The 12,085-nt window shown below is 45.5% G+C and overlaps 1 protein-coding gene and 1 pseudogene across 1 annotated transcript in view; one reads left to right on the top strand and one right to left on the bottom strand.

Moving 5' to 3' along the window:
* Positions 1 to 12,085, top strand: part of LOC136484114 (LRR receptor kinase SERK2-like) — a 272,567-nt gene that overhangs the window by 119,582 nt on the left and 140,900 nt on the right. The window lies entirely within an intron of this gene.
* On the bottom strand, positions 9,187 to 10,572 carry LOC136482657 (cytosolic sulfotransferase 16-like; annotated as a pseudogene).

Below are 12,085 nucleotides of genomic sequence, written 5' to 3'. Positions count from 1 at the left end.
GGTCTGCTTTCCCTTTAAAATGCTTACCTTTCTTTCTTACGGGGTGATTTGCAGGAAGAAATCGACGATGGCCAAGGTACACGACCTTTCGACATTTTTTCAAGAATACACCTCTAATATCACCGAAGCAGTGTGTGCATGCATTATATCCCTTGTTTGACTGTCCTGAAAGATTACTTAGAGCAGGCCAATCATTGATTGTTACGAACAACAATGCTCGCAGATCAAAGTGTTCCTGTTTGTACTCATCCCACACACGTACACCTTCTTTATTCCACAAAATGAGAAGTTCATCAATAAGTGGTCTCAGGTACACATCGATGTCATTGCCAGGTTGCTTCGGGCCTTGGATGAGCACAGGCATCATAATGAACTTCCGCTTCATGCATAACCAAGGAGGAATGTTGTAGATACTTAGAGTAACAGGCCAAGTGCTATGACTACTGTTCTGCTCTCCAAAAGGATTGATACCATCTGTACTTAAAGCAAACCTTAAGTTTCTTGCGTCATTTGCAAACTCCGAGAATTCTCTATCGATTGCTCTCCACTGGGACCCATCAGCAGGGTGTCTCAACATATTGTCTACCTTACGGTCTTCTTTGTGCCATCGTAACAATTTTGCATGTTCTTTGTTTCTGAACAGACGTTTCAAGCGTGGTATTATAGGAGCATACCACATAACCTTGGCAGGGATTTTCTTACGTGGACGTTCGCCCTCAACATCACCAGGGTCATCTCGCCTGATCTTATACCGCGATGCATGGCATACCGGGCATGCATCCAATTTCTCGTACTCTTTGCCACGGTATAGGATGCAGTCATTAGGACATGCATGTATCTTCTCTATTTCTAGCCCCATAGGACAGACAACTTGTTTTGCTTCGTAGGTAGTGGCGGGCAATTCATTGTACTTCGGAAGCATCTTCTTTTGGATTTTTAGTAACTCTCCAAATCTCTTGTCAGATACACCATTCTTTGCCTTCCATTGCAGCAATTCTAGTGTGGTTCCCAACTTTTTCTGCCCTGCATCACAAGTTGGGTACAACAATTTCTTGTGATCTTCTAGCATCCGCTCGAACTTGATCTTCTCCTTTTCACTTTCACATTCTCTTTGTGCATCACGAATGACCTGACAAAGATCATCAGCCGGCTCATCTTCTGCGGCTACCTCTTCTTCAGCTTCTCCCATTGCAGTATCATTGAAGCACGCACCATCAGGAATAATATCATTGTCGTCCCATTGTTCTTCTTCATCTTCTTCCATTACAACACCGGTTTCTCCGTGCTTTGTCCAACAAATATAGTTTGGCATGAAACCCGACTTGAACAAGTGTGAATGAAGAGTCCTTGAGCAAGGATATTCCACCGTATTCTTACATATGGCACATGGGCAGCACATGAAACCGTCGCGTTTGTTTGTCTCGGCCGCACGTAATAAAGAATGCACGCCGTCAATGAACTCTTGTGAGCGGCGATCAGCATTATACATCCAATGACGGCTCATCTGCATTACATGACATAAATATCATATTAAAACCTAGATCTTAATTAATTATTTATACAACATGCGTGCCACCACAAAAGATACAAATTTATGAAAGCATCGCTACAATGTAGACAATCCCAACTACCACTAAAAGAACTAAAGCTAAAATACATTTCAGGAGCACAAGGATTTCGCGACCAATCTCAACTAAAACAGACAGATCCCCCGATTGTGCAACATCTTTGGGCTTCTTCGACTGGATCACTGCCTCATTAGCCGCCGTATCTGCCTGTTGTGCAAGATATTTTTGCACGAGTTCAACATACTCTTCCTCCCAGTAGAAGCCTGAACATCGTCCACTGCCATCCCACTGAAATTAAAACAAAAAACTAGAACTTTAATCACAACCATCATGAAAATAGGTATAAACTAACCATAATCATTAAATACGATAAAATAACTCACATTGCGATCCGGACACTTGTAGAAGATACGATCCTTGTTGGGACCCTCCTTCTTCACTCGGTACTCCATCACAATCTTCATCTCATCACGACACTTGCCGCATGGAATGAGAGGAAGGCCCGGCCTAAGTCGCTTTGGAAACCCATGAGAGGCCGAGGACCCGGAAGCAGTTGCCATCTACTCTCTATACTCATTTTTTAATACACTATAAATTTCTTCTTTTATAAACAAATAAAATTAACAAACTATAAAATTATCTAGATCTCTAAACAATGATATTTTTAATGGTCATTGTGTTCTCGTCTTTTACTGCGGCAGGTAAGTAATTCATATGATATTTCCGCAAATTAACAGAAGAATGGGAATGTACACACATAACAGACTACTACGACGATATCGGGACGTGTGAATAAATAACCATCCGTACTAGTTGACCTTGCTTACGTGATCATCTCGGCGAGCATTTCTCCACCGGACAGCACCGTACTTGGTCAAGGAAGAGCTCCGATTCTATGAGGAAGGGAACACGGTCTCCCACGACCGTTGTCGCTCTCCCTCGTAGAATCAAAGCTCCTCCTTGATGTCCGTTACCGCTCGACAGAGAACATGCTTGCCGAGCTGAACACGGTCCGCAAGTTCAACTAGTACGGATTTTCTATAATTTTCTAACTATTTTCTAAGTTTTTATTTATATATACTACGTTTAGGTACGGTGATTGACAGACTACTACGACGATATCGGGACATGTGAATAAATAACCATCCGTACTAGTTGACCTTGCTTACGTGATCAGCTCGGCGAGGATTTCTCCACCGGACGGCACCGTACTTGGTCAAGGAAGAGCTCCGATTCTACGAGGAAGGGAACACGGTCTTCCACGACCGTTATCGCTCTCCCTCGTAGAATCAAAGCTCCTCCTTGACGTCCGTTACCGCTCGGCAGAGAACATCCTCGCCGACCTGAACACGGTCCGCAAGTTCAACTAGTAAGGATTTGCTATAATTTTCTAACTATTTTCTAACTTTATATTTATATATACTTTAACCTTCTTTCATGTAAATATGCAAGCTTAAAGTGATTTTGAGCTCAAATTGCTTACAAATGAAAAAAAACCACAATAAAGAACCATAAATATATATAGTGAATAAAATGGTATAAGAAAATGGTAAAAAATGAGAGTATGAGATTGGTAACCTTTACAACTGAAGAATCGACGGAGGAATCGAAGAATGGATGGAGGAACAATGGAGGGAGGGAGGAAGCAAGAACACTACTGCAGTGAGCTTCAAAATGTGCTGAGCTCGGGCTCGGGGAGGAAGGAGGAGACGGCCGATTTATAAAGGGAGAACATTTAGTCCCGGTTGATAGATCCAATCGGGACTAAAGGTAACTTTCCAACCCCGGGCGCAGCCACGGCCCGGGAGTAGACCTTTACTCCCGGTTGGAGCCACCAACCGGGAGTAAAAGTATACCTTTAGTCCCGGTTGGTGGCTCCAACCGGGACTAAAGGTCCCTGCCACCTCTGTCTGGCGCAGTAGCCGTTGGGCAGGAACCTTTAGTCCCGGTTGGAGCCACCAACCGGGACTAAAGGTATTTCTAGTCCCGGGGGCAAAAAATTCCGGGACTAGAGCCCATTTTGGCCGAGGATCAAAGGTCTGTTCTCTACTAGTGTTTGTACACCGATGACAAACTGTCTCTCTTATCAATGCATTAAAGACTGTCACTGTCGTTATTAATCTAGCTATGCTGTTCCAGGTGATGCTGTATTGGCAATTTACAGTGATGAGAGTGAGTTTTGAACTAAATACACTGGAAAACCATCTAAGCTCTGCAATTTTGTTGATGAACATGTGGGTGCGTATACACGGGGGTGCAGATTTTACTGTCTGGTTGTCAGGACCCTGGTGGGCTGTTGGACCGGCCAATGGTCAAGAGAAGTGGGCTGGGTCATCTTGGGCCCATGGAAGGAAACAACGATACAAAACTCACTCTGGCAACCCATCCTGGCCACGGTGCAGTGGGCCGCATCCAGGCTCGCCGCCGCCGGGTCGGCCTTCGGCAAGCCGGCCGGCGACCACCCCCGGCATTCTCGCCCCGTTCGCTTCCTGGGGATGGGCCGCCGGGAAGAATTTCGGACTGGATTCACTACTTAATTTATACTGAACTTTTCACATCAGGAATGGTTCCTCGCGTCGTACCGGCTAAACGAACGGAGCCTAATTGGCTTCCTCGACCTCGATGTTGCCACCGGAAGCAGCCATCACCAACCCAGTGTGAGCTGCGCTGCGCACACCAATGGGGCAGAAACGGCCATGAACAGGACGACCGCAGTCTTGTATAAGTAGTAGCCTGGGCAGCCTGACTATCGATCGTCCTCATCGAGCTGCCAGCCTCTGCAGTGACAAGGGGATTCCAGAAAAAAAAAACTTTGGCTATAGCTGTTGTTCCGGTTGATGCCGCCGGACACTCCGAGCTCGTTCAGCTGGGTAAGGTTCTCGATCGATCCAGAAGACCAGGACGCCCTCGCTCATCTCCTGCGGGCCCGCGGTCGCGCTGACGTTGACAACACCCAGCGCGTGGAAGCTGGAAAGCTTTCCCAAGCTTTCTAGGTACCTTCCACGCCATTAGCAAGTCGATCGATCGGTTCGGTGGTCAACTTTCACAACGGCCAGGGACGACGTGACACCGCCAGAGTAGCACGTGATCATCGATCTTTCAAACATGCGGCCCCTGTTGCTATCATCTCATAGATTGTGGTCCTTGTCTCGTGAGAGGTGAGAAAGAAAAAAATCTGACGTCGACAATGCATGGGGGCCGGCCGGGGTTGTAGTGTGGTCATTTTCGTCAAGGTCACCGTTTTGTGCTGCTCGCAAGGGAGATGAGAGTGCAATGACCTTAGCTAGGGGATTTGGGTGGTTTCTCACGATCGCCGTGTCAGTGCCGGTCTCGAGAATTCCGTGGCCTAGAACCAAATTAAAAAAACAGAGCCCCTTAATATAAATATACTAAATTAAGTGTAAGTTAATATATATGATAACAATAAAAAGTATTAGCTTTATGAAAAGTAATTAAAAAAACAATGTGCAAAGCTATAAAGCAAAAGACAAACTAAATTACAAATTATTATGCAGAACTCATAAATTATAATGACTTATTTTCAAAATCTAGGAATTTATAGCTAAGCCACACTAATGTCCCCCCTCAAACTTTCAAAATAGTCTTATTCCGTATTATTCGTCACCATGGGTTATATTATGCTTTTAGGCTTGTGCTAAACTCTCGTAGTAATTAATGGTGATGCTTAAAAGAAGTAAAGATTATGAGCCTGTTTGGTTGCCCCGCCACACCCTGCCACGCCTAAAGTTATGTTTGCCACAAGTGCTTAGGAAGGTGTGTTTAGTTGATTGTTGAAACATGGCTCGCCACGTCTGGAACAAGCATTCGCCACGATTTTTTTTTACGTCAAACGTGTGGCGTGGTCTTCCTCCACCTCCGCGACAAAGCCCTCTGTCGCCACACCTCCTCCTCCATGGATACGCTATCGTCCCCACCCCGCCCACCACGACGAGTTCTTCTCCAGGGCTGCCCTTGGCTGCGAGGAAGCGGTCGGGTTGGTTTTGGTGGGCGGCCGGCGTTTTGCCGCATCGCCCTGCTCCCTCACAGCCCCTCCCCGGTATCTATATTTAAGCTACTATTTCTTATCTATCAATCTCTATTTAATCTATTTTTTCTTATCTATTATTAATTTGATTTGATTTAGTATAATATAGTTTAACCATATGTGGTAATATTGTAATATTTTGTCAAATATTTGTGGCAACCATCCAAACAACAACCATCGAAATTTGGCTACACCTTAGTGACGAACCAAACAGTCTAATTTTATCACATAATGTGGCAAGCCACAAGTGTGGCAAACATCTAACCTTAGGTGTTGCTGGCAACAAACTGACCCTATATAGGTTATGTCATGTCTTTAGTACATGAGAGAAAACATCGCCATATATATATACTGCTCTGTCCCATAAAAAGAGTCGCTATGAGACTTGTGCCGGTCAAACTTTCTTAAGTTTAACCAGGTTTATAGAAAATATTAGAAACATTCATATCTTCAAATAAGTTTATTATGGAAATGTATTCAATGATCTATCTAATAATACTAAGGTGGTGTTTAAATCCAGGGAGTAAAGTTTAGGGACGTTACGTGGGAGTGTGGCATGGGGTGTTCGGATACTAATAAGAAACAAATTACAGAATCCGTCAGTAATCCGCGAGACGAATTTATTAAGCCTAATCAATCCGTCATTAGCATATGTTTACTGTAGCACTACATTGTCAAATCATAGACTAATTAGGCTTAAAAAATTCATCTCACAAATTAGTCACAATCTGTGCAATTAGTTATTTTTTTAGTCTATATTTAATACTCCATGCATGTATCTAAACATCCGATATGATAGGGAGTAAACTTTAGGGGAGGAACTAAACAAGGCATAATTATGTATCGTAAATTTTAATATTTTTTAATATATATGTGGGTGATCTATGGATTGTTCCTACTATGCCTCAATTAAAGCCATACTGATTAAATGCTTCTGTTGGAAACCTCATGGAGTTATGGAAACTCATTAACTCACCCGTAATTCCAATAGTGGGCAGCTTAAAGAAGTCAATAATTAAGCTTACTCTTACTCTTTCAAGGGATAAGTTGAGGGGAATGGAAGTCTTTTTCTCCCCTCATATTTTTTTCAAGGAATAAATTATTAACTATAAAAAAGTTGTATATAATTACATCCTAATATGACTTAAGGAAAACCAATATGGAAAATACAAATTCCACACACAAGGAGGCTATATGGCTATCTAAATGTAGACTACACACCATGATTGTAAGCTTACAATTGAGTGTGAAAGAAAAGGGTGATTATATTTGTCCACCTATATTCAGCGCATGGTTCCATGTTGAAATACAGTTCCTTTATCTAAAAAAATGGTAACAAAAAGGCTTGATGCTCCCCCAACCAACCTACTACTTTGTCTAAAATCTAGATTTTTTTTCACAGACATATTAGTATTGGAAGAATGGTGGATGAATTACAATTGCAAAAAGGGCGGAGGGAGAGAGGAGGGAGGAGGAAGGAGGATTTTGTGTTGTGTAGCTATCATTGCTAGCTCAAGCCACCAGCCGGTAGTGATAGTCTTAGTAGCACTATGGCCGGTTCATGGCTTGAACCCGCACTATTTGTCACTGTTGGCTTATGGCTTAAGCCGGCAGTGAGAGGGACCTTCTTTGCTAATTCTTTAGGAGCCTCAATCATTGTCGGATTTTCAAGTTATGAACCCGTAGTGAAGGGTGGTAGTAATGGGAATGTAGTGAAGGTCAGTAGTAGCGTATAACAAATGTAGTCAACCACTATATATATATGGTAACTCTTATTGCTCCTAGCTTCTGCATTACGTCAGGCCCCTTATGATTATTTACTCTAATTGCACCTAATGCAGTAGTGATGTGTGTGTTTTCGGTCCTGTTAGCTACTGAGGTGAACCTCTTTGTGACAGTTTCCTATACCGATACCCATACCCGGGTGTGTCCGTGCGTGCATGCCTTCTGGCCTCCGGCCATATGATTTGCCCTGCCCTTGCATGCCTTCAGTCTCATGCATTTGCTGGCATGATGTTGGGCACTTGATTTAATCCGGTTCTTTGATCTTTGACCTTTTTCTGTCATTGCTTATCCAACACGCACTTGCGTAGGATTTTATGATGTTCGATTTCTAACAAATGTAGCAGTGATAATGTATCACCATCGACTTTAATAGAACTGTCAATGAAAACAGTGTTGGTAAAAATATTTTCAATAGTAGTGGTCCAGCCTTTGGGCCTCTGCATCACCTCATATTATGCTTGTTAAGTAGTGTTTGCTTACGCTTGTTTTATTTCACTACTTGTGTAAAATGATGGATGAATACCAGAAGGTGGATCTTTGTTTTGTTTTATAAGGAGTAGAGGGAGTGTGTGTATTTCCCCAGTCAACTGTCCCATGGAGAATGGAGCTTCAAGACAAGATTAAGAATCATCTTTCGCTGTGCTGTGTTAATTAAGATGTATATGTATTAATGTAATGGATGTTAATCGCTATGTAAAATTGAGTCTTGGTACTTTATAATTTGTCGCTATTTGTGTAATTTGACATCCTGAGCATACATATAGTTGTTAAAAGTTGAAACTAGACGTGAGAAACACAAACAATAGAAAAATATGAGTGAGGCTATAGTTGATTACTTGCAATAAAGCACATGCATTAACCTGAAACAACAAACATTCGTAAATTTTGAACCCTGCTTCACTAGCTCATAGTTTATTCTGAGGGAAAAGATAAAAATGTCCCTTTGTTGGGAGCTCCACCAAAAGAGAGACCTTATTCTTTTATCAAGATGAAATGTGCACTGGTCCAGAAACATTACAATGGACGAATAGAGGTATGCCTCATACAGAGTCGTCACCGCCGTCACCGCTCCTCGCTCTGCTGCCGCTGCCACCGTCGCACCAAGGGCCCCTCTCCTTCTTCCTCTCTGGTGCGTCTACTGGAGACAAGAAGGGGAGGGGACCCATATTTTTTCCGCAGTTTTTCTATCCAGTTGATTATAGTTTAGTCCAATAAATCTTCCGGTGAAATCAGATGATTTTCGGTCAGGATCGTGTTTTCTTGCGATGAATTCGGTGATTGCTACGATGAGATTGCCGTTGTAGGCGTTGATTTCATCGGCAGGCGGTCAATTTGTGGTCTTTATCTACAAGAGGAGGAGTGCTTCTGGGAGCCCCCTAAGAGGACTGTGACTCCGGGTCATCAATCTCATTGTCGATGGTCGCGTAGAGGATTTCGAGCTCTCTGATTCTGCAGCCTATGTCGTACCTGACGATGCAACTGCCGATGTTCCTTCAACTATTTAGATGTGTTTTGGATTGGTTCGAAGCACTGGATCTTGCGACATGTCCAACGTTTTGGGGTTAGTTGTTGGATTCGGCATAAGGACTGCACTTTGATTTCGGTGTCCGAGAGAAGCCATTGGGGGGAAAAGCCAATGCAAGAATCTGTATAGAATATTATGTATTTTTAATTTTAGATTTTTTCATGTGTAATTTGGGGTGTAATGTGCCATGATTTAATATAAGTCCCTATTCCCTTAAAAAAATAATCAGCACTGGTCCAACCATGTGCCTCTCCATTATTAATTAAGAAATTAAAGTAGGAACGATGGCGGTGTCAGAAATGAAGAACATAATTTCATTATAAAACAAGATATGTGATCCGTATTTTCTTGTACAACCACAGATACCGAAACACACCACATCCTTAACACTTTTATCATACTGCCATGGTGCCTCGCTGTCCATGGAAAAGGTACCTTTATTCTTTCGAAGACGGAATTATTTAGAGCGCCGGCGAGTTGAAAAATCTTATTAATTATGAGACTGAGCCCGCAAAGGTGAGTCCAGAACCTCGAGTGGCCTCCTCAACAATCTTATCCAGCCTCGCCGCCATATCCAGCGTCATGTAGTTTTTCCAGTCGCCGACCTGCCCCTTCCTGAAGTATGCCACATTCCTGAAGGCCAGCACCGTACTGCCATTCTTGTTCACGTCCATGCTCTTGAGACTCGCAAAGCTGCAGAGCTCCACGATCTGCTCCACCACCCCAGCCTCCTCCTCCTCGGAGAACGCGCACCCCATGAACGCCGCTAGCTTCTTGAGATTACCGACCGGATCTCCCAGCATGTCCTCGTACCTTAGGAACAGCACCTCGTTGGGCCTCCTCTGGCTCTCGTGCCAGAACTCCAGGGCGTTGCGCCAGTAAGGGCCTCCGGGGTACCGTCCCTCGCAGAAGAGCTCGAAGACGTCCTCGAATTTGGTGAGGCCTGCCGCCGCCGACTCCCCGACCCAGACGCCGCTGCAACCGGCGGCGGCCAACGTCGCCGCCTCCTTGAGGTAGAAGTTCCAGAAGGAGACCAGCATGTCCTTGGGATCCCGGCACACGTACACGAGCTGGCACCCGGAGCCCTCTGCCGTGATGGCATCGGGAAGCAGGGAGTAGGGAACGTGTGTTTGTACCAGAAGAGGCCGTGGCCGTGGAGAACGAAGCAGGGCCTCGTCGTCGTCCTGGGTCACCATCATCTCCAGGAAGCCGACGCAGTCGTGGGGGTTGTGGTGCCTGAGCGGGTGCAGGGCGTCGGACGGCGAGTGCGAAGGCAAGGGCCTTGAGGCAGGTGGTGCCGGATTTGGGCAAGCTGGCGAGCAAGATATCAGGTGGGTTGGACTTGATGCGTGTGCGAGCGGCAACGATGGCCTTTTGCATGATCTCGGCTAGCCAGAAGCCTCCGTACTGCCCATGCTTCTCGTTCCTCCTCGTGGTGGTGCCCAGCTGTGTTTCGCAGAATAAGCGTTTAGTACGTACATCGAATCATCGTCCTTCAACTCAACTGACGAAAGAACAAAGAATAAGAAGGCAACATGCAGGGAATTGAATTGCCAAAGAAAACCCACCAGAATGTCGTGCTGCATGAGTTCCTCCTCGCGGCTGCTCAAGGTTCATGCGGGCACGACGCCCCCAACCAGCAGAAGCTATAAGTACATATACGTGCTGCCAGCCAGCAGTACCAAGGGTTGGTCTGAGGGCCTGTTTTGATCAACCGGCTAGAACTTTAGCTGGCTAAATTTAGCTGCTAGGGATCCAAACGGTCTAGGTAAAAGACAAGCTAAAGTTTAATTAGAGGTCAAAACGTACACAATCCCTCTAGCTATTTCAACCTAGCTAATGGCAGCTAAAAGTGGCTAATGACTAAATTGCCCTCGCATATTTTCCGAATCCAAGCACTCAGTCCACATTCGTCGCAATCCGTTTGCCGCCGCCACCCCAACCTCCATTGCATGCGGCTTCTTCCCACGTGCTGGCACCTCCGCAAGCACTGCACCTCCTCCCGCGAGCAGGACACGCCCCCAGCAGGCCTCTGCAAGTACCCAGCGGCAAGCACCAAGGTCGCCGACACCTCCATAAGCACCCGACAGCGTGTGCCGTGGCTCCCAGCAGGCCTCACCGCGCATGATCCTCCTAGCCGCTCCTGCCTCGCCATGCCTCCTCCGCTTGGCCGCACCCGCCATGGCCACGACCTCCTCCTCCTGCGCGGTCAGGACTCGGGACCAGGAAGAGTAGCCCGTGAGTTCCTCCCCCCCAAACAGGCCTCAAGGAGGGGTAACATGATCTAAGGTCTTCAATTAGCTAGAGTATCCAAACACTGAAACACCCCCGGCTAAAGTTTAATTGGCTAAAGTTTAGCTTTAGCAATTAGCCAGCTAAACTTTTTCTTTACGTGGGTGCATACATTACATCTTGATGTACTCAATTTTCTGAGATTCCGAAGCTCTCTGGCCCGTCCAAACTGCCAGCGTACGTACATTACAACTTGAGGCTCGCCAGGGTCTCCCTAGTTTTGTCGGAGATGGAGATGGAATGGAAGCACTCAGCAGCCTGACTGTCGTCCTCATCGAGCTGCCCCTGCAATGACGAGGATGTCAGATGACGAGGGAGATCCGACATGGCACAAAAAAAAAACCTGTGGCTAGCTGTTGTTCCGGCCGGTTGATGCCGGACACTCCGAGCTTGTGCAGTGCAGGTGCAGCAGGGTAAGGCTCTCGGTCGAGCTCATCCAAAACGCCCTCGCTCATCGCCTGTGGACCCACGCTCGTGCTGAAGTTAACAACACCCATCGAGTGCATCAAGCTGGAAAGCTTTCCCAATCCTTCTAGCTTATAGGTACCTTACACGCCAATGGGGATTGTTGTACTGTGGTCATTTTCGTCGAGGTCATCACCGTCTTTGTCCTGCTCCAGAGAGATCAGAGTGCAATGACCTAGTAGGCAATTTGGGTGGTTTCACTACTACAAAAACGATTTGTGGCACACCTCCCTTTCTTTGTAGGGGCGGCTCTATATTGAGCCGCCCCTACAAATAGTTGCCAAATGAGCCGCCCTTACAAATGGATTTGTAGGGGCGGCTCTATATCCAGCTGCCCCTACAAATAGACGGCGAGTATTAAAAATTAAGCACTAAAATTTAAATTTTGTAAACAACTTCGGATGG

This window comes from Miscanthus floridulus, chromosome 9 (assembly GCF_019320115.1).
Source record: "Miscanthus floridulus cultivar M001 chromosome 9, ASM1932011v1, whole genome shotgun sequence".
Taxonomy (NCBI): Eukaryota; Viridiplantae; Streptophyta; class Magnoliopsida; order Poales; family Poaceae; genus Miscanthus; species Miscanthus floridulus.
This window is presented reverse-complemented; position numbering and strand designations above follow the sequence as displayed.